The following is a 20,260-nucleotide window of genomic DNA, read 5'->3' on the forward strand; positions in this document are numbered from 1 at the left end:
AAGCCATTTGTTCTGAAGGAGGAAATGGCAACCTACTCCAGTATTCTTGCCTGGAAACCCATGGACCGAAGAGCCTGGCTGGCCACAGTCCATCGGTCACAAAGAGTCGGACATGACGAGCAACTGAGAACACACACATGCTTACATAGTAGTTATTGTATCTTCAGTGATAGAAATGTATTTCTGTATTAGAAAAACACAAACATCAGCATAGTTTCATCATTTGCTTCCATAATCAATACTATCATGCTGGCATCTGTCTTAATTGAAACTGTCTCCAAGACTAGCTTAAATAACCCAGTAGGAGCAATCCTCAGTTAAGTTCAGTTCAGTCACTCAGTCGTGTCCAACTCTTTGAGACCCCATGAATTGCAGCACGTCAGGCCTCCCTGTCCATCACCAACTCCCGGAGTCCACCCAAACCCATGTCCATTGAGTCGGTGATGCCATCCAAAAATCTCATCCTCTGTCGTCCACTTCTCCTCCTGCCTTCAATCTTTCCCAGTGTCAGAGTCTTTTCCAATGAGTCAAGTCTTCACATCAGGTGGCCAAAGTACTGGAGTTTCAGCTTTAGCATCAGTCCTTCCCAAGAACACCCAGGGCTGATCTCCTTGAGGATTGACTGTTTGGATCTCCTCACAGTCCAAGGGACTCTCAAGAGTCTTCTCCAACACCACAGTTCAAAAGCATCAATTCTTCAGTGCTCAGCCTTCTTTATAGTCCAACTCTCACATCCATACATAACCACTGGAAAAACCATAGCCTTGACTAGATGGACCTTTGTCGACAAAGTGATGTCTCTGCTTTTTAATATGTTGTCTGGGTTGGTCATAACTTTCCGTCCATGGGCTTCCCTGGTGGCTCAGAGGTTAAAGCGTCTGCCTGGAATGCAGGAGACCCAGGTTCAATCCCTGGGTAGGGAAGATCCCCTGGAGAAGGAAATGGCAATCCACTCCAGTACTCTTGCCTGGAGAATCCCATGGAGGGAGGAGCCTGGCAGGCTACAGTCCATGGGGTCGCTAAGATTCGGACACAACTGAGCGACTTCACTTTCACTTTTACTTTCCTTCCAAGGAGTAAGCATCTTTTAATTTCATGGCTGCAATCATCATCTGCAGCGATTTTGGAGCCCAGAAGAACAAAGTCAGCCACTGTTTCCACTGTTTCCCCATCTATTTCCCATGAAGTGATGGGACCGGATGCCATGATCTTCATTTTCTGAATGTTGAGCTCTACGCCAACTTTTTCACTCTCCTCTTTCATCTTCATCAAGAGGCCCTTTAGTTCTTTTTCACTTTCTGCCATAAGGGTGGTGTCATCTGCATATCTAAGGTTATTGATATTTCTCCAGCAATCTTGATTCCAGCTTGTGCTTCCTCCAGCCCAGCATTTCTTATGATGTACTCTATATATAAGTTAAATAAGCATGGTGACAATATACAGCCTTGACATACTCCTTTTCCTATTTGGAACCAGTCTGTTGTTCCATGTTCAGTTCTAACTGTTGCTCCCTGACCTGCATACAGTTTTCTCAAGAGGCATGTCAGGTGGTCTGGGTACTCCCACCTCTTTCAGAATTTTCCACAGTTTATTGTGATCCACACAATCAAAGGCTTTGGCATAGTCAATAAACAGAAATAGATGTTTTTCTGGAACTCTCTTGCTTTTTCCACTATCCAGGGGATGTTGGCAATTTGATCTCTGGTTCCTCTGCCTTGTCTAAATCCAATTTGAACATCTGGAAGTTCATGGTTCATGTACTGTTGAAGCCTGGCTTGGAGAATTTTGAGCATTACTTAACTAGCGTGTGAGATGTGATTTCCTGATCAACTTAATTAGAATAGGCAATATTTAATTTGTATTTCTGAATAGGAGTTTGTGGATGAGAAAATTTAGGAAAATAAAACGTTGGAGCTCTTCTTACCACTCAGAAGGAAACTTGCTCCTTTTTCCTCCCCCATTCCCTGCTCCCTGGAAAGTAAACATGATCGGAAAAGCTAACCTTTTTCTGACTTGAAACAGCAAAATACTCTAGTCAGCTCTGTGTCAACATTCCCCTCATAACATTTTCAGGAAGAATTCCAATTCAATCCTTACTGGTGTCTTATAATATTATCACATAGGAGTCAGCTGATGGCTTCAGCTAAATGCTTCACCCAACAGCTATACCATACAAATATTATGATTTTAGAATTTATAGTCTACCTTCTCCACTCATCATTTACAGCAGAAAGATATTTGTGGAAAGAAAAGAAATTGAGCACATATGGTGATCTTGGGGTTTTTTAGCATTCATTAATAATAGCCAAAGTTATATTTATACTTTATCAGAAAATAACTGTATTTCATCATAGTGGGAAAGCTGAGAAAAAAAAATTCCTTCATGACAAAGCCCATTATTATAAAGCAACAAAACTACTATCAGGAATTATTAGAAAGGAGATGTGAATGCACACCCACATTTGTTTCTTTGTGTATAAGATTATCATTTTCTGCTTGAACTGAGATGTCAAATAGAAAATATTTTCATTAAAACAGAGTGAGTCTTCTAAGCATTTCTCTCCTAATAAGATCTGCTACCTGAATTTATTTTAAAATGTTCTTAAGGAACTCATATTTCTTAACCAGGAATCTTAGACAAATAAGTTGATTTAAACTCAAGCTACACAGATGACAATTGATTTGCTCCATGGGGAATTATTGTGCATTCCATCACAGATACCTCACTAATGCAGAGAGATTCAGACAGTTGTCAATGCCATGTACACGCGATTTCCATTATTTTGGCCAGGGATGCAGTATGATTATTAAAAGACTTGTTACCTTTTCAAGTTAATTGAAAGCATGGGAGAATAAAGAGAATAGTCTGTTGGATTGTTTAGCAATAATGCTTTTAGTATTTTATGAGAAGCACAGGGGTTCATGACCTCTCGAAACAATTTCAGTTCAGCTGACACAGAGTAGCTATTGCCAGTGTCCAGTATCCTAAATAAGTTGTTTTAACTACTTCAGTTACTAAAACATTATTTAGGTCAATGTGTCATTTATTTAGCTGGGAAACAAATAATAACCCAATACTCATCAATTCCTGCCATAGCAGCAACCCATATATAATTCAGTATAACTCTGAAATTAGAATGATGGAACTAGGGTGAGAGAGTAACAATGGCTTTTGGCAGAATTCAAGCAAAATGTACCGAGTTAACAGCCTGGGAAATCAGAAAGAAATAGAGAACAGTTCAGAAGTATCAGTAGAATAAGCAGACTCAAGTAGCTTGATTTGAGGAATACAAGGAGAAGAATAACTTATTAATGACACCCTGGTATAAGCTATTACATTGTAATCAGCCCAAAGCAATGTTGCGCTGTCTATGCAGCACCAGACTTGTAAATAACTGTTGGAATTGCTAAAGAAAGCCCCCAGGCCTTAAATCACAATAGAAACTGTCAAGGCTTCTGAATATGATGGATGTATTCTTCAAGTTATTCAAAATTCCTCACCAAAACAGGCACCACAATTTTTCTGTACTTGGAGCAGTAGAAAGGCATTTCATTTTGATATCCTTGTAAGTCACCTTCTGAGCTTTATCTTAATGGTGTTTGAGTTTATTTTATAGAATAGAGATCTCAATTTTTAAAGTTCATTTTGAAATGAAATAGTGAAAACTTGGCATCTTAGAAGTGACTTGCCAATATTAATTACAGAACCAGATCTATATTTAGGTTTTGGATGACAGCTTATAATTTGAGAATGTCTGGATAATTATTTTCCAATAAATCTTCAAGTCTATGTTTTCTTTCTTTAATCTTTTTATACAGTTCTTTTATTTCCACTTTCTTCTGAATTTTCTGTTACCTCTCTTAAGTTACCCAGTTCTCAACATAAAGGCCAAGGTTACTAAGAATTTATGTATGAATTAAAAGGTACTGGTGTAAAACACCTCTGCACTCCCCAGTGGAAAAACAAATGATGAAATTGTGAGGCTACTACATATTAGGGGCCAGGAAACCCAGAATTTTCTAATATTGTTCCTCAAAATGCAATCATACCTCCCTATTTGGTCTTATAGTATGTATTATTTTTCAGCAATTGCAATTGCTATCAAATGAGAGGCAAAAATGATCCCAGGCTGAAGCCATATAACTCAATGCATAGAATATTAGTGAGCCTCACTCTACCATTCAACTTTTTCCTAAAATGCTAATGTTAACTATTAGCCCTAAAGGCCTGATAAGTTCAAGCTCAAACAGGCCATGAAGATGGCTCAGATTTTTAAGAGATGAATCTTCACTTAGTATTGGGTGATATAGATATGAGATACAGAGTGAAGTATGACAGGTTGGAGAGTGGTGCCAATATTAGCATAACTACTTAACTCCAAGTAGGACATTGTGAAGGACTGTGAGAGATTTCAACCTGCTTCCACAGAGAAACAATACCTGGATGTTATTACTCCATCCTGTAGAAGAAAGACAAGGAAGAGATCTACACCCATGCATCCTACTCTTTTAGTACATAAATTCCAACCATTACAGATGTGAACCAAACAATGCCCTGTAACCAGTCAGTCGCTCGGTCGTGCCTGACTCTTTGTGACGCCATGGACTGCAGCCTGCCAGGCTTCCCTGTCCATCTCCAAGTCCTGGAGCTTGCTCAAACTCATGTCCATCGAGTCCGTGATACCATCCAGCCATTTCATCCTCTGTCGTCCTCCTGCCTTCAATCTTTTCCCACATCAGGGTCTTTTCCAGTGAGTTAGTTCTTTGCATCAGGGGGCCAACGTGTTGGAGCTTCAGCTTCAACATCAGTCTTTCCAGTGAATATTCAGGACCGATTTCCTTTAGGATGGACTGGTTGTATCTCTATGCAGTCCAAGGGACTCTCAAGAGTCTTCTCCAACACCACAGTTCAAAAGCATCAATTCTTCAGCACTCAGCATTCTTACAGTCCAACTTTCACATCCGTACATGACGACTGGAAAAACAATAGCTTTGACTAGACAGACCTTTGATGGCAAAGTAATGTCTCTGCTTTCTAACATGCATCTAAGTTGGTCATAGCTTTTTCTTCCAAGGAGCAAGCGTCTTAATTTCATGGCTGCAGTCATCATCTGCAGTGATTTTGGAGCCCCCCAAAATCAGCCTCTTACTGTTTCCATTGTTTCCCCATCTATTTGCCATGAAGTGATGGGACCAGATGCCATGCCCTATAATATTAAAACTAAACAGAGCAGTGCACTTCCTACTCTGTGAGAAAAGAGGATGCTCACAGGAGGATCTGTTAAGACAATTCAAATGCAGATCTTCTGACTCCGCATCTCTGCTGTCTTTGTTGTTTATCACCAAAACCAGCTCTAATGTCTCATTTAATTATCTGTTGAAAATATTACCATTCTTACTAAACTCATTTAAGTGAGTTGTGGGAATAAGAAGGAAATCTGCAGGAAGATATTATGGAATTGAATGTGTCAATTATGTTAATATTATAGTCCTGAGAGACAGAAGAGATTACTTTTCATTTTGTCCCTCCCTGAATTTTTATACTGTTTGAATCAAAGTTCCTTCTTTAGGGAGAAATAGTTTAAAACACATGACCCTATATTTACCTAATTACTTTTCTTACTTCCAAAAGATTTGCTTCATTATACCTCTGTTATACCTCTGTTATGGCTAAATTTCTCTGTAGATCAATTTATCTTGCTCTTTAATGGAATCTGATTGTCCCCTCTGATATATAAGATGGAAAAGGTTAAAAACCTTTGAAACACCTATCAGCAATTGAATTATTTCAGAAATAGGATTTAATTGATGATGGTAAACCACAATTGTTAAAAGGGAAATTATATTGTCTATGAAATAGAGAACTCTGCTTGTTCTTTTTCTATTGATTATCAGCTGTGGATTATTCTGGACCAGATGGGGGTAAATCTGAGAGAAGTTAGAGAAGATATTTTGCTGTTGGAGTCTGAAAGTTATTTCTGAGGGTTTCCTCATTTACACCTGTATAGATGAGACAAATCTTACATCACTGTTTCCTTTTAGTTCCCAGATGTCGATAAAAGCTCCTGATATCCAATGGCACAATAATAATGACAAAATTGTGTTTAAAGAACATCCCAAAGATAAAATGTCTCTTTCAAAATGCTTTAATGGAAATGCCGCCACCAACAAAGCAAAGCAAAGCCCAATTTTTTTTTGTTTCTTGGTAAAGAGTATCTGTTAATCCCACTAAAGTCTTTAATATAGTAGGATGAGGATCATACATTTAACACTTCAGTTTATACACCCAGAATAAACTCAAGTTTTTATAGATATTATTTTATTACTGGGGCATATTTTAAGCATACTGGAGCATCATATGGGCATATTTTGTTAGTAAAAGAGAATCAGTTCAGTTCAGTCGCTCAGTTGTGTCTGACTCTGTGATCCCATGCAGCACACCCGGCTTCCCTGTCCATCATCAACTCCTGAAGCTTGCTCAAACTAATGTCCACCAAATCAGTGATGCCCTCCAACTGTCTCATCCTCTGTCATCCCCTTCTCCTTCTGCCTTCAGCCTTCTCCTACATAGGGTCTTTTCCAATGAGTCAGTAAAAAAGATTACTAGTACATAAATCTCAATGAAAATATATTACACATTTTTTTCTCCTCCCCAAGCCATTGCTTATGTATTTCTGTCTCCATTTATGCTATTTTCCATCTTTAGAAAACTAGAACCTTTGGGAAATATGTCTACAGATTTTACAAAATCTGTAGAACAATGTGTTTTATTGAAACACAGAAATGCTATTTATATCATAAAATATATCAAATAAAACTACTCACTCATTTTTTTTCAGCTCATCAGCACAATTATGTGATGCAAAAGTCCCCAATCTAAGAAAGTTGAAAACAGGCTATATTTGGGTTTATTGATTTGCGATCAATGTTCTCACTCAAGAGCTTCAAAATCTCAATTTTATCATGAAAAACACAAGATAGAGATGTTTATTTGGTAAGTTAATATATCCCTGCCTTATAAAAACTAATAATTCTATTTCTACTTTATTTCAAATCCTTACAAAGATGCTGAAGTTAATTACTTTTGCTGATCCCACGTGAATTCAGTGCTTTATTTTCTTGGAGGCACTGCTATAAAATCTCTGAAGAGAGACTATATTGTGTATTTTCTAGTTATAAACACAATAAAAATTGTATTAATCTCTAAGCTGTACTCCCTTTATTCATTTCTCTATTTTGCAAAGTGAAAGGATAAACTCCTCTATCCACAAAATAATAAGGTCTAATAAAGTTATAGATTTACCTCTTTTGACTGAAATTTTTGACAAAAAAATAGGTTTCATTGCAAAGTGATAAATAGACATCTTCCCTCATTCTGCTATTATCTACTCAGTGTTCAAGCTTTGAAATGTCTGGGTTGATTTTTATCCTGTGTTCATTCTACAGCCTTTTAAAATATGTTTTTAAAAAATTCCTGAGTCAGAAAATAGTAGTTCGAATTAGTAACTCCCAATTGAATTTTTCTGATAACATTTTTTATTTTTTTACTTTCTAAATTGAAGCATGGCTGACTTTGCTCATTGAAATTTTTTTTTTGTCTTTTATTTTTACTTTATTTTACTTTACAATACTGTATTGGTTTTGCCATACATTGACATGAATCCCCATGGGTGTACATGCGTTCCCAAACATGAATCCCCTCTCCCACCTCCCTCCCCATAACATCTCTCTGGGTCATCACCCTGCACCAGCCCCAAGCATGCTGTATCCTGCGTCGGACATAGACTGGCGATTCGATTCTTACATGATAGTATACATGTTACAATTCTATTCTCCCAACTCATTGAAATTTAAGCTAGGAAATATTCTCTGCAGATAAAAGTTTCTGGCTCAGGACTTAGGACGTATTCTTGACAGAAAAATACAAAGCCCAAAGACATTATTCTTTTTCAAAAATTTTAATTTTGTATTGAAGCATAGTTGATTTACAGTGGTGTGTTAGTTTCAGGTATACAGCAAAGTGATTCAGTTATACATATATGTGTTATTTTTCAGATTATTTTCTCATACAAATTATGATTCTTAGCATTATTCTTGATGAAAAACTGTCCACTAAGAGAAGACAGACTATTGATCTTTTCCCACATTTCCACCAGACAAAACTCTTTTCTCATTTGATTGGGACAGCTGGAGATTTTGAGAGCACTCCTCCATCGTGGGTATGATAGATTACCTTTTTAATATCTGTTCCTACATTGCTGTGAAGATGCTGGAAAGCTAACCAGATGAGGTGTACTTGTGGGAAACTTAAATTGAGTGACTGGGTAGGAAAAGAAGACATTGTATACATGACATTCATTTTATTAACATAGAACAGGGATAATATGCATGACAGACTTCCAATCCAGAGATCAAGTTTGATACAATGCAGTGAACAGAAATTGGACAGCAGCTAATTTATTTCCCAAATTTGTGAATGTGGTAGAGATGGTGGCTCCTTTGCTGAAGAATTCTAGAGTCCTTTCTGGGAATCAGTACTGGAGGGCTACAATTAGAGCCTCTACTCCAGTCATTAAACAAGTCTGTTCCAGCACTGAAGTGAAGTGAATTCGCTTAGTTGTGTCCGACTCTTTGTGACCCTGTGTACTGTAGTCTACCAGGCTCCTCAATCCATGGAATTTTTCAGGCAAGGGCACTAGAGAAGGTACCATTTCCTTCTTCCAGGGATCTTCCTGACCCAGGGATTGAACCCAGTTCTCCCGCATTGCAGGCAGACGCTTTACTGTCTTCACCACCAGGGAAGCCTGCTTATACTGAATATCACTGTAAGGTTTCCAGGTGACACAGTGGTAAAAAAAAAAAAAAAAAAAACAACCATCTGCCAATGCAAGAAACATAAGAGAGTCGGGTTCCATCCCTGGGTTGGGAAGATCTCCTGGAGAAAGAAATGTCTACCCACTCCAGTACAGTTGCTTGGGAAATCCCATGGATGGGGGAGCTTGGGGAGCTAGTCTGTGGAGTCACAAAGAGTCGGACATGACTGAAGGGACTTAGCATGCATGCACGTATAAATATCACTGTGCTTAGTATTGAATAAATATTTTCCATTTTGAATTGAAATGGACTTAGATTTGGCAAGAAACTAAAGTTGGTAGGATTTGATGCCTCTATTAGGAGATCATTTAAGAATCTATCCTGCAGAATAGTTTGACAATCTCCTGAGCCAAGAACTCATTGTTCCCTGTGGCATACTATGATTCTCTCTTCCTTTGAAAGATTCAACTTCTGAAAATGTTTGATATATATATGAAAAAGTGAAAATGTTATTTGCTCAGTCATGTCCAATCCTTTGCAATGCTATTGGCTGTAGCCTTCCAGGCTCTTCTATATATATATATATATATATATGTATGTATGTATGTATGTATTTTGTTGTTGTTTTGGAGAAGGCAATGGCACCCCACTCCAGGACTCTTGCTTGGAAAATCCCAGGGATGGAGGAGCCTGGCAGCTGCAGTCCTTGGGGTCGCTGCGAGTCGGACACAACTGAGCGGCTTCACTTTCACTTTTCACTTTCCTGCATTGGAGAAGGAAACGGCAACCCACTCCAGTGTTCTTGTCTAGAGAATCCCAGGGACTGGGGAGCCTGGTGGGCTGCCATCTATGGGGTCGCACAGAGTCGAACAAGACTGAAGTGACTTAGCAGCAGTTGTTGTTTCAATCAGTAAGTCATGTCTGACTCTTTTGCCACCCCATGGACTGTAACCTGTCAGACTCTTGTGTCCATGGGATTTCCCAGGCAAGAATACTGGAGTGGGTCGCCATTTCCTTCTCCAGGGTATCTTCCTGACCTAGGGATCAAACCTGGTCCCCTCCATTGGCAGGCGGATTCTTCACCACTGAGCTACCAGGGAAGTCCATACATGTGTGTGTATATATATATGGAGATATATATTTTTATATACATATAATATATATGAAAATATTGGTGATATATAATTTTATTTGCTTTATTTTATTATTATAAAAGAAAACTATAAAATTATAAAAGAGAATAAACCAAGTTATCTCAAAAGTGTTGAAAATATTCAACAACCACTTGTAAATTTTCAGCAAACTAGGAATAGGAGGGAAATTTTTAATAACATTCATTTGAGAAAAATCCACAAATTCTTATATTTAAGTTTTCATCATACATAATAGGACATTGAATAGTTTCCATCTAAATTCAGGAAGAAGGCAAGGATGTCCCATTTACCACATTCTGTCAAAACTGACATTTGAAGTGCATCAAAATAATTGAATAAAAAACATGAATATCAAGGCCTCTGTGCTTAGTCACTCAGCCGTGTCTGATTCACTGCAACCACATGGACTATAGCCTACCAGGCTCCTCTGTCCTTGGAATTTTTCAGGCAAGAATACTGAAGTGGGTTGCCATTTCCTCCTCCAGGGGATCTTCCCAAACCAGGAATCGAACCTGCATCTCCAGTGTCTCCTGCATTGCAGGTGGCTTCTTTACCCATTGAGCTATATCAAAAGCAGAAGTAAAATTCTATTTGCAGATGACATAATTATTTACTTGAAGACGTGAAGCAAAGTTGCTCAGTCGTGTCCAACTCTTTGCAGCCCCATGTACTGTAGGCTACCAGGTTCCTCCGTCCATGGGATTTTCCAGGCAAGGGTACTAGAGTGGATTGCCATTATTTGGAAGACTTTAAATAATACACAACAAAAAGCCAATCTGAAAATTAGGACATAGGATAAAAATATCTACATACAAAGTCAAATATATCTCTCTTTTCTGGCCCCAAAGAATTTGAAACAAAATGTAAACAATTATTATAGAGTAATATCAGAAATAAAATACCTAATAATAAGGTTAACAAAAGATATAGAAAACTCTAAATTAAAACTAAAACACATTGCTGAGAAAAGGACCTAAATAAACAGAGAAATATGCCATTTTGATGGATTAGAAAGCTTAATATTATTAAGATGTCAAGCCAATCTATATGTTTAACACAGTCTCAATCAAAATTCCAATTCCTTTTTTTTATTCACTTATTGACAAAAGTTACACACAACTGCTAAAAACTTAAATTAATTGAAACAACCTCTAGAAATGCAATTTAAGCTGACTTTTCATAGACCTACAGTAATCAAAAGAGTGTAATAACAAAATACAAAGACACAAATAAATCAATGGTACAGAATAGAGTCCATAAGTAGACTCATGAGTGAACAACCAATTGATTTTCAACAAAACTCCCAAGAAAACTTGATAAGGAAAAGAAAGCTATTTCAACATATAATGCTGCAATAACTGCATAGATGCATGAAAAATATGAACCTCAAACCCAACTCTCAACATAAAATTACTGTAAAGTTTTATGAAAAAATGTATGTAAAAGTCTTCAATAGCTTGGGGATAGGAAAGATTTCTCACAAAGGACACATGAAAAATTAATCATAAAAGAAAAAATTGATAAATGGACCTTCATTAAAATTTAAACATCTGCTTGCCATTAAGAAAAATGTCATTCATAATACATATAGACATGACAAAGCAATTTTTCCAGGATATCTTTAAAAACTACAAGAAAATAATAATAAAAAGGAAAATTAAAAATTAAAAACATTTGATCTGTGAAAAATAGTCAGATAAATTAGAAGATTAGCCACAGACGAGGAGAAAATTTTTGCAAAACACACATACAATAAAGGACTTCATCTAAAATATACAAAGAACCTTAACATTCAACAATAAGAAAGCAATCGTATTTTAAAGTAGATCAAAGACTTTTACAGACATTATGATGTGCTAAAAAGGCAAAACCTATGGAGACAATAAAAAACAAAACAAAACATGTTTGCCAGGGGTTGGAGTTGGGTATGAATAGGTGGAGCACAGAGGAGTTTGAGAGCATTGAAAACACTACTTATGATATTATAATGATGGATGCATGTCATTATACATTTGTCAAACCCTATAGACTACACAGGTCTTCCCAAGTGGCACTAGTGGTAAAGAACCTGCCTGCCAATGCAGGAGACACAAGGATGAGGATTTGATCCCTGGGTGCCGAAGATTCCCTGGAGGAGGACATGGCAACTCACTCCAGTATTCTTGCCTGGAGAAATCCATGACTGAACCACAACATAAACTATGGACTTTGGCTGTGTGTGCGGGTGTGCTTAGTCATGTCTGACTCTGTGAGCCCATGGACTGTAGCCTGCCAGATTCCTCTGTCCATAGAATTTTTAGTATGATATATTAATGCGTATTTATCAGCTGTAACAAGTGTACCATTCTAGTGAGTGATACAGACAGTGGGAGAGGCGACACAGGTGTGGGGGCCAGGAGGATACGGGAACCCTCTGTACTTTTCTCTCAATTTTGCTATAAACTTAACATTGATCTTTAAAAAATGTGGGTGTAAGTATGGATACTGACTGGAAAGAGACTTAGTGAAACTTTCTGAAGGATGGAAATTTTCTGCATCTTCATGCTATTAATACAATAAAACTCAGTGAGTTGAACATTTAAGACCTGTGCATTTGTCTATATGCAATTTTATCTTCAAACAAACGGTGAAAATATTAAAATAAACTGGAAGCAGAAAAAAAAATGCTTCTTATCCTAAATTGATGAACTATGGATGGAAGTTTGTGACACTGTACAGGAGACAGGAATCAAGACCATCCCTATGGAAAAGAAATGCAAAAAAGCAAAATGGCTGTCTGAGGAGGCTTTACAAATATCTGTGAAAAGAAAAGAACCAAAAAGTAAAGGAGAAAAAAAAGATATACCCATTTGAATGCAGAGTTCCAAGGAATAGCAAGGAGAAATAAGAAAGCCTTCCTCAGCAATCAATGCAAAGAAATAGAAGAAAACAATAGAATGGGAAAGACTAGAGATCTCTTCAAGAAAATTAGAGATACCAAGGGAGCATTTCATGCAAAGATGGGCTCAATAAAGAAGAGAAATGGTAGGGACCTAACAGAAGCAAAAGATATTAAGAAGAGGTGGCAAGAATACACAGAAGAACTGTACAAAAAAGATCTTCATGACCCAGATAATCATGATGGTGTGATCACGCACCTAGAGCCAAACATCTTGGAGTGTGAAGTCAAGTGGGCCTAAGAAAGCATCACTACGAACAAACCTAGTGGAGGTGATGGAATTCCAGTTGAGCTATTTCAAATCCTGAAAGATGATGTTGTGAAAGTACGGCACTCAATATGCCAGCAAATCTGGAAAACTCAACAGTGGCCACAGGACTGGAAAAGGTCAGTTTTCATTCCAATCCCAAAGAAAGGCAACTCCAAAGAGTGCTCAAACTGCCGGGCAATTGCACTCATCTCACACGCTAGTAAAGTAATGCTCAAAATTCTCCAAGCCAGGCTTTAGCAATCCATGAAACATGAAATTCCAGATGTTCAAGCTGGTTTTAGAAAAGGCAGAGGAACCAGAGATCAAATTGCCAACATCCCCTGGATCGTGGAAAAAGCAAGAGAGTTCCAGAAAAACATCTATTTCTGCTTTATTGACACAGCCAAAGCCTTTGACTGTGTGGATCACAATAAACTGTGGAAAATTCTGAAAGAGATGGAAATACCAGACCACCTGACCTGCCTCTTGAGGAATCTGTATGCAGGTCAGGAAGCAACAGTAAGAACTGGACATGGAACAACAGACTTGTTCCAACCAGGAAAAGGAGTACATCAAGGCTGTATATTGTCACCCTACTGATTTAACTTATATGCAGAGTATATCATGAGAAATGCTGGGCTGGAAGAAGCACAAGCTGGAATCAAGATTGCCGGGAGAGATATCGATAACCTCAGATATGCAGATGACTGCACCCTTATGGCAGAAAGTGAAGAAGAACGAAAGAGACTCTTGATGAAAGTGAAAGAGGAAAGTGAAAAAGTTGGCTTAAAGCTCAACATTCAGAAAATTAAGATCATGGCTTCTGGTCCCATCATTTCATGGGAAATAGATGGGGAAACAGTGGAAACAGTGGCTGATTTTATTTTGGGGGCTCCAAAGTCACTGCAGATGGTGATTGCAGCCACGAAATTAGAAGATGCTTGCTCCTTGGAAGGAAAGTTATGACCAACCTAGACAGCATATTAAAAAGCAGAGACATCGTTTTGTCAACAAAGGTCCATCTAGTCAAGCTATATTTTTCCAGTGGTCATGAATGGATGTGAAAGTTGGACTATAAAGAAAGCTGAGGGCCGAAGAATGATGCTTTTGAACTGTGGTGTTGGACACTCTTGAGATTCCCTTGGACTGCAAGGAGATCCAACCAGTCCATCCTAAAGGAGATCAGCCCGGTGTTCATTGGAAGGACTGATGCTGAAGCTGAAACTCCAATACTTTGGCCACCTGATGCAAAAAGCTGACTCTGGAAAAGACCCTGATGCTGGGAAAGGTTGAAAGCAGGAGAAGAAGGGAACAACAGAGGATGAGATGGTTGGATGGCATCACCGAGTCAATGGACATGGGTTTAGGGTGGACTCCAGGAGTTGGTGATGGACAGAGAGGCCTGGCATGCTGTGGTTCATGGGGTTGCAAAAAGTTGGACATGACTGAGCGACTGAACTGACTGACTGACTGATCCTAAAAGTAACAATTAAAGTTCCCAAAAAGAATTGCAAATATAATATTGGACACCATCTCCTTTACCACTTAGGTTTTATTTGTCTGTTTAAAATAAGTAGTGAAGTTCATCTTTAAGGCAGAGACTGTGGTATATAGATCAGTGAAATATTTGAACTTTATATTTCAGGAAGATAAGTAGGAATGACTCCAAGGATAATCTCCAAATATCCCTCTCATATTTTGACCATTAGCCTTTTGCACAAATGAGGAAACTTTTGGTTCCAACTTCAATTGATCATAGGCAACTTGGCAACTTGTCAATGGTGGTCTAGAATTATTTTCATCATCAAGAAAGTGTTGAAGTCAGCTGCCTTTGTGAAAAATTAGTTTGGTGCTAGGAGGGAGGCTCAAAAGGAAGAGGAATATATGTATATGTATATATGTGTGTGTGTGTGTGTGTGTGTGTGTGGTTGATTCATGATGTTGTACAGCAGAAACTAACACAACATTGTGAAGCAAATATATTCCTTAAAATGCCGATTTTCACCCAGATACTGTAAACAGAATGTATGAGGACACTTACTTTAGAAGGATCTGTGGCAGTGCACATCAATAACTGAATAAAGAAAAATGATGGCCATAGATCATTTTGAGCAAGTGTATGTGCAGAGACAAAGATTAAGGGAGAAGGGAAAAATAAAGCACCACCACGAAAGAATACTTTAAGGCTTATGCCCAGAGTCTGGCTATCAGTGATGGGAAAATAGCTCCTATTGTACAAATGTTATTGCAGATTCATCTGAAAAATCAACACTTCATCCATCTAGGTCCTTGAAAGAGAATACAGAAAAGGTCTTCCCACCAAGGTTTTCATACTGTCAGTGCTATTATGTGGCCAAGAAATAAACTTGTAATATATCTGAGCCAGTATTCACTTTGGGGTTTCTTTTATAGTATTTATCCAATGAAAAGAGGAAGTCATGGGATACCAAATGGGAGGGAGGGGGAAATGAATATAAAGCAATCACTAAAAACTAGAAAGAGGACTATGTCAATAAAGCATCTCAACTGGGATTCAAGTATGAAAGTGGATGGTCCTGGGAGAGTGACTTCCCATAGCAAAATGTATTAGACATAATAAAAGATATGAGTAAGAATTGAAAAATATAAATGCATGATACATGCTTATTTAAAACCTAAAAACAAAACTAAAAACCCATAGCACCACGGTTTAATTCAAAGTAAATTCATAGTTTACTTTAATTCAAAGTAAACCATAATGCAGATGGTTGGTCAAGAAAGTCCTCTCTAGCAGAATGACGCTTTACCTATGACCTGAATAACCATGGAGATTCCAGGAAGGAAGTATTTCAAGGATGGGTTATAGAAAATCTATTAAACACTATTATAGTAATAGGCTTGCATAAAATGTGCAAGGATGTAAACTTGTAAAATATGTAAAACTAGTGAGGATGGAAGACAGTGAATATGGGTTGCAGTGGCATGTGTATTCTCAGCCTCTCAGTTCCTCAGTCATGTCCAGCTCTGCAGCCCTGTGGACTGTAGCCCATCAGGCTCCTCTCTCCATGGAATTTCCCAGGCAAGAATATGGAGTTGGTTGCCCTTCATACTCCAGGGTATCTTCTTCCTGACCCAGGGATCCAACTCGCATCTCTTGCATCTTCTGCAATGACAGACGGGTTATTAACCACTAGTGCCACGTGGGAAGCCCTCCAATGACATAAAATGATTTCAAAAAGGTCAAGAAGAATAGTAAGATTATGTAAAGCTTGCAGAACATTGTAGGAAATTTGTTTGTTATTCTATGTGCAATGAGCAACTATTTGAGAGCTCTAATCAGGGAGTTTTTTATATATATATGTAATGAATTTTCAATAATTATTGATTACACAAGATACTCTTGATATCACTGTAATTCTATCAATCAGACTCCAACTATCAGTCATCTTTGTTGTGATTCTGGCCCACATCTAGTGAGGCATCACATCAAGTCATTTCTAAAATGTTCCAAACTCTTTCCCTTTTGTCACCCTTATTATTATCTTATTGGATGAGGTCCTCATTCTCTTTGCCATAGGTCATTATGCAAACTTTTTCTTGATACTCAGAATCTGCTGTGTCCAATTTGTTCTCTTAACACAACATCCTCTCTTCAAAATCTCTCTCATTCTCTAAGAATTATTTGCTGTCTATGAACATTCAAAGACTGTAAACCTGGGCCCTCTGCAAGTTACACCCTGCCATTAGACCTTTACTTGCTAAATGAAATGACCCAATCTAGCATAAGTATTGGCCTGGGATTGTGATCGAAGAGTGATGTGTTGCTTTTTAGTAAAGAATGGGACCCAGAAGTCAAAATGTATATGTAAACAGATTTTAGCACAATATTAAAAAGGTATTTTAGAGAGGTAGAACCATTAAGCACTGGAAGAGACTGTCTCCTGACATAAGGGAAGTTAAGTAGTTGAGTGACACTGTTCATGGAATAAAGTAAAAGGTCAGCCTGCAGTATGAGAGAGGTTGGTTAGATTAATTGGATTTTTTACATTAAATGTCTCTGTAACTTTTGATTAAACCTAGAAATTCAAATATTCTGTTTTAGAGCTTAAGAAAATAATGAACCAAGCTCTTCATAATAGTTCCAATATGAAATGTTTTCATTTTCAACACCCTATTCTGAGATTATTTAATTCAAACAAAAAGAAAAGAAAGCATCAGAATTCACAAGAATGCTATGATCTGTGTGATAACATGTTATCTACAGTTTTGAGCTCTTTGAAGATAAGCTGTTGAATAATGTCACTACATGATTATTATAGTTAGAATATAAATACAGGTTCAGCATCTTGTCAGGATGACACAACTTTCAAAAGAATACAAAGTGAGAAATTCACATCTGCAATTTTAAAGAAAGAAAGCAAGATTCAAAAGCTTAAACCAAACAAAAGATATTGTATTTTACCACTATATACCCTTTTTATGGAAATAAATTATAGAAACATACATAATTAGATAAATTTAAGTTTGGTTGCCCTTTATGTTATGTGAAAATGTTTTGAGGGTTTATGAAAAGTTATGACCAACCTAGATAGCATATTCAAAAGCAGAGACATTACTTTGCCAACAAAGGTCCGTCTAGTCAAGGCTATGGTTTTCCCAGTGGTCATTTATGGATGTGAGAGTTGGACTGTGAAGAAAGCTGAGCACTGAAGAATTGATGCTTTTGAACTGTGGTGTTGGAGAAGACTCTTGAGAGTCCCTTGGACTGCGAAGATGTCCAACCAGTCCATTCTGAAGGAGATCAGCCCTGGAATTTCTTTGGAAGGAATGATGCTAAAACTGAAGCCTCCAGTACTCTGGCCACCTCATGTGAAGAGTTGACTCATTGGAAAAGACTTTGGTGCTGGGAGGGATTGGGGGCAGGAGGAGGAGGGGATGACAGAGGATGAGACAGCAAGATGGCATCACTGACTCGATGGACGTGAGCCTGAGTGAACTCCGGGAGCTGGTGATAGACAGGGAGGCCTGGCGTGCTGCAATTCATGGGGTCGCAAAGAGTCAGACACGACTGAACAACTGAACTGAACTGAACTCATGACCTTAATTGAAATAAGTTGTATAATTGACTTATTTACATTTGATTAACATTGCTATTTAAACTGGACATGTCTACCACATTTATTTTTAAAATAAAACTTTGTCATAATTAAGAAATCCCTTAAGTATTTAGCCAAGTAAATATCATGCCTAAGATAAAAAAAGACAATAAAACTTTAGCATTTCTACATTGCTGCCTTTAAAGCAAAACAATATTTCTCAGGGTATAGTCCTCTCATGTAAATCATTTGGGTTAATCCTTAAAAATAAACAATTGCTTAATTACCCCAAGGCACAGAATCCACACTACAATTTAAAACATCAAAATGGGAAAAATAATTAGTCTCTTGTGTATAATTAATCCATCTCCTAAGAACTGGGCCAAACTGTAGTTTAGTTCTTTCTGCAATTCAGAAGCCAATTTTAATTATACCAAACATTTATGCATCTAGCTTGTGGATATAGATTCTAAAAGTAAATTAAATCATCATGTTTACTGAGGAGTTAGGAAATGGAAAGAAAACTATACTCAGAATTACACTGTAAAACTTCAAAATTTTTATATTGCTTTTACAAACTGCACATGGCTTAGGAAACAGATTGCTTCATAGATATTTCAAAAGCAAATATAGGTCATTTGTACAATTTATTATACAACTTATGCAATCTCTGTTAAAAATATCAATCACACAGTTACTAAATACCAATACACAGCCAAAGACATAAATTAGGAATTTTTGCAACAAGCTTTAGAACAAAGAGTATGTTATTATGAGCACAAGTGGATCATTTCACCAAATATTTGGTCCTCAAATGATCATCAATGATCATGTCACCAAAAGATTGATTCAACAAAAAAATTTCACTATCTTTGCATACATTAGTATAGCACTTTCCTTTCAGGAATTTATATTTCACATGAATTCATATTTTAAACAATTTTTAAAAGTTTTTGCAAAGTTTTTAATTTGTCTTCACAGTAGCAATTTAGGAAATGTTCCATCAGCAAAAGCTAAGATTTGTAGATAAATTTAAACCATCTGTCAATATTTTTGATATTTATAAAAGTCTTTTATTTTTCACCTGTAGGCTAAACTTAAGATAAGAACTGTCTGGTGGAGTAGAAGGACATCTTCTCCTGTGAGAACTCCAAAATTAACTCACTGCTGAACAACCGTCGACAGGAGAATGTTGGATCCCACCAAAAAAATATATGCCATGTCCCAGGGCAAAGGAGAAACCTCAGCAAGACAGTAGGAGGGGTGAAATCACGTTTAGAATCAAACCACATACCTTCCAGAGACATTCAGAGGGCTCAAACCAAACTTTGTGTGTACCAGGAAACTCCACAGAGACTGAGCCAGACCTGCCCTTGAGTGTTTGAGTGTCTCCTGTGTAGGTTGGTCAGCAGTGGCCTGCCACAGGAATAGGGGCTCTCGATGCAGCAGGCCTGGGAATGACTTAAGCGCTCTTGGAAGAGGTTGCCATTAAATGTACCATAGAGCTGCGAGAACTTACACAGGACTGGGGAAACAGACTCTGGGAGGGCAAAAAACAAAACTTTGTGCACACCAGGACCCAGGAGAAAGGAGCAATGACCCCACAAGAGACTGACCCAGACTTGCCTGTGAGTGTCCAGGAGTCTCTGGCAGAGGCGTGGGTCAGCAGTGGCCTGATGCAGGGTTGGGGGCACTGAGTGCAGCAACGTGTGCATGGGAAATTTTGAAGGAAGTTGCCACTATCTTCATTACCTCCACCATATTTTGGCCTCGGGTCAAACAACAGGGAGGGAACACAGCCCCACCCTTGAACAGAAAATTGGATTAAAGATTTACTGAGAATAGTTCTCCCATCAACAAGACCCAGTTTCCCCCTCAGTCAGTCTCTCTCATCATGAAGCTTCCATAAGCCTCTTGTCCTTATCCATCAGAGGGCAGACAATGAAAACCACAACCACAGAAAACTAATCAAACTAATCACAAGGACCACAGCCTTTTTCTAATTCAAAGAAACCATGAGCCATGCCAT

The 20,260-nt window shown here is 37.9% G+C and overlaps 1 non-coding gene across 1 annotated transcript; it reads left to right on the top strand.

The window, feature by feature from the left end:
- Positions 1 to 851: 851 nt before the first annotated feature.
- On the top strand, positions 852 to 923 carry TRNAS-GGA (transfer RNA serine (anticodon GGA)). The gene has a single exon. It is a non-coding gene; the product is annotated as a tRNA-Ser (tRNA).
- Positions 924 to 20,260: the final 19,337 nt, after the last annotated feature.

The sequence above is a fragment of the Capricornis sumatraensis genome, chromosome 13 (assembly GCF_032405125.1).
Source record: "Capricornis sumatraensis isolate serow.1 chromosome 13, serow.2, whole genome shotgun sequence".
Classification (NCBI taxonomy): domain Eukaryota; kingdom Metazoa; phylum Chordata; class Mammalia; order Artiodactyla; family Bovidae; genus Capricornis; species Capricornis sumatraensis.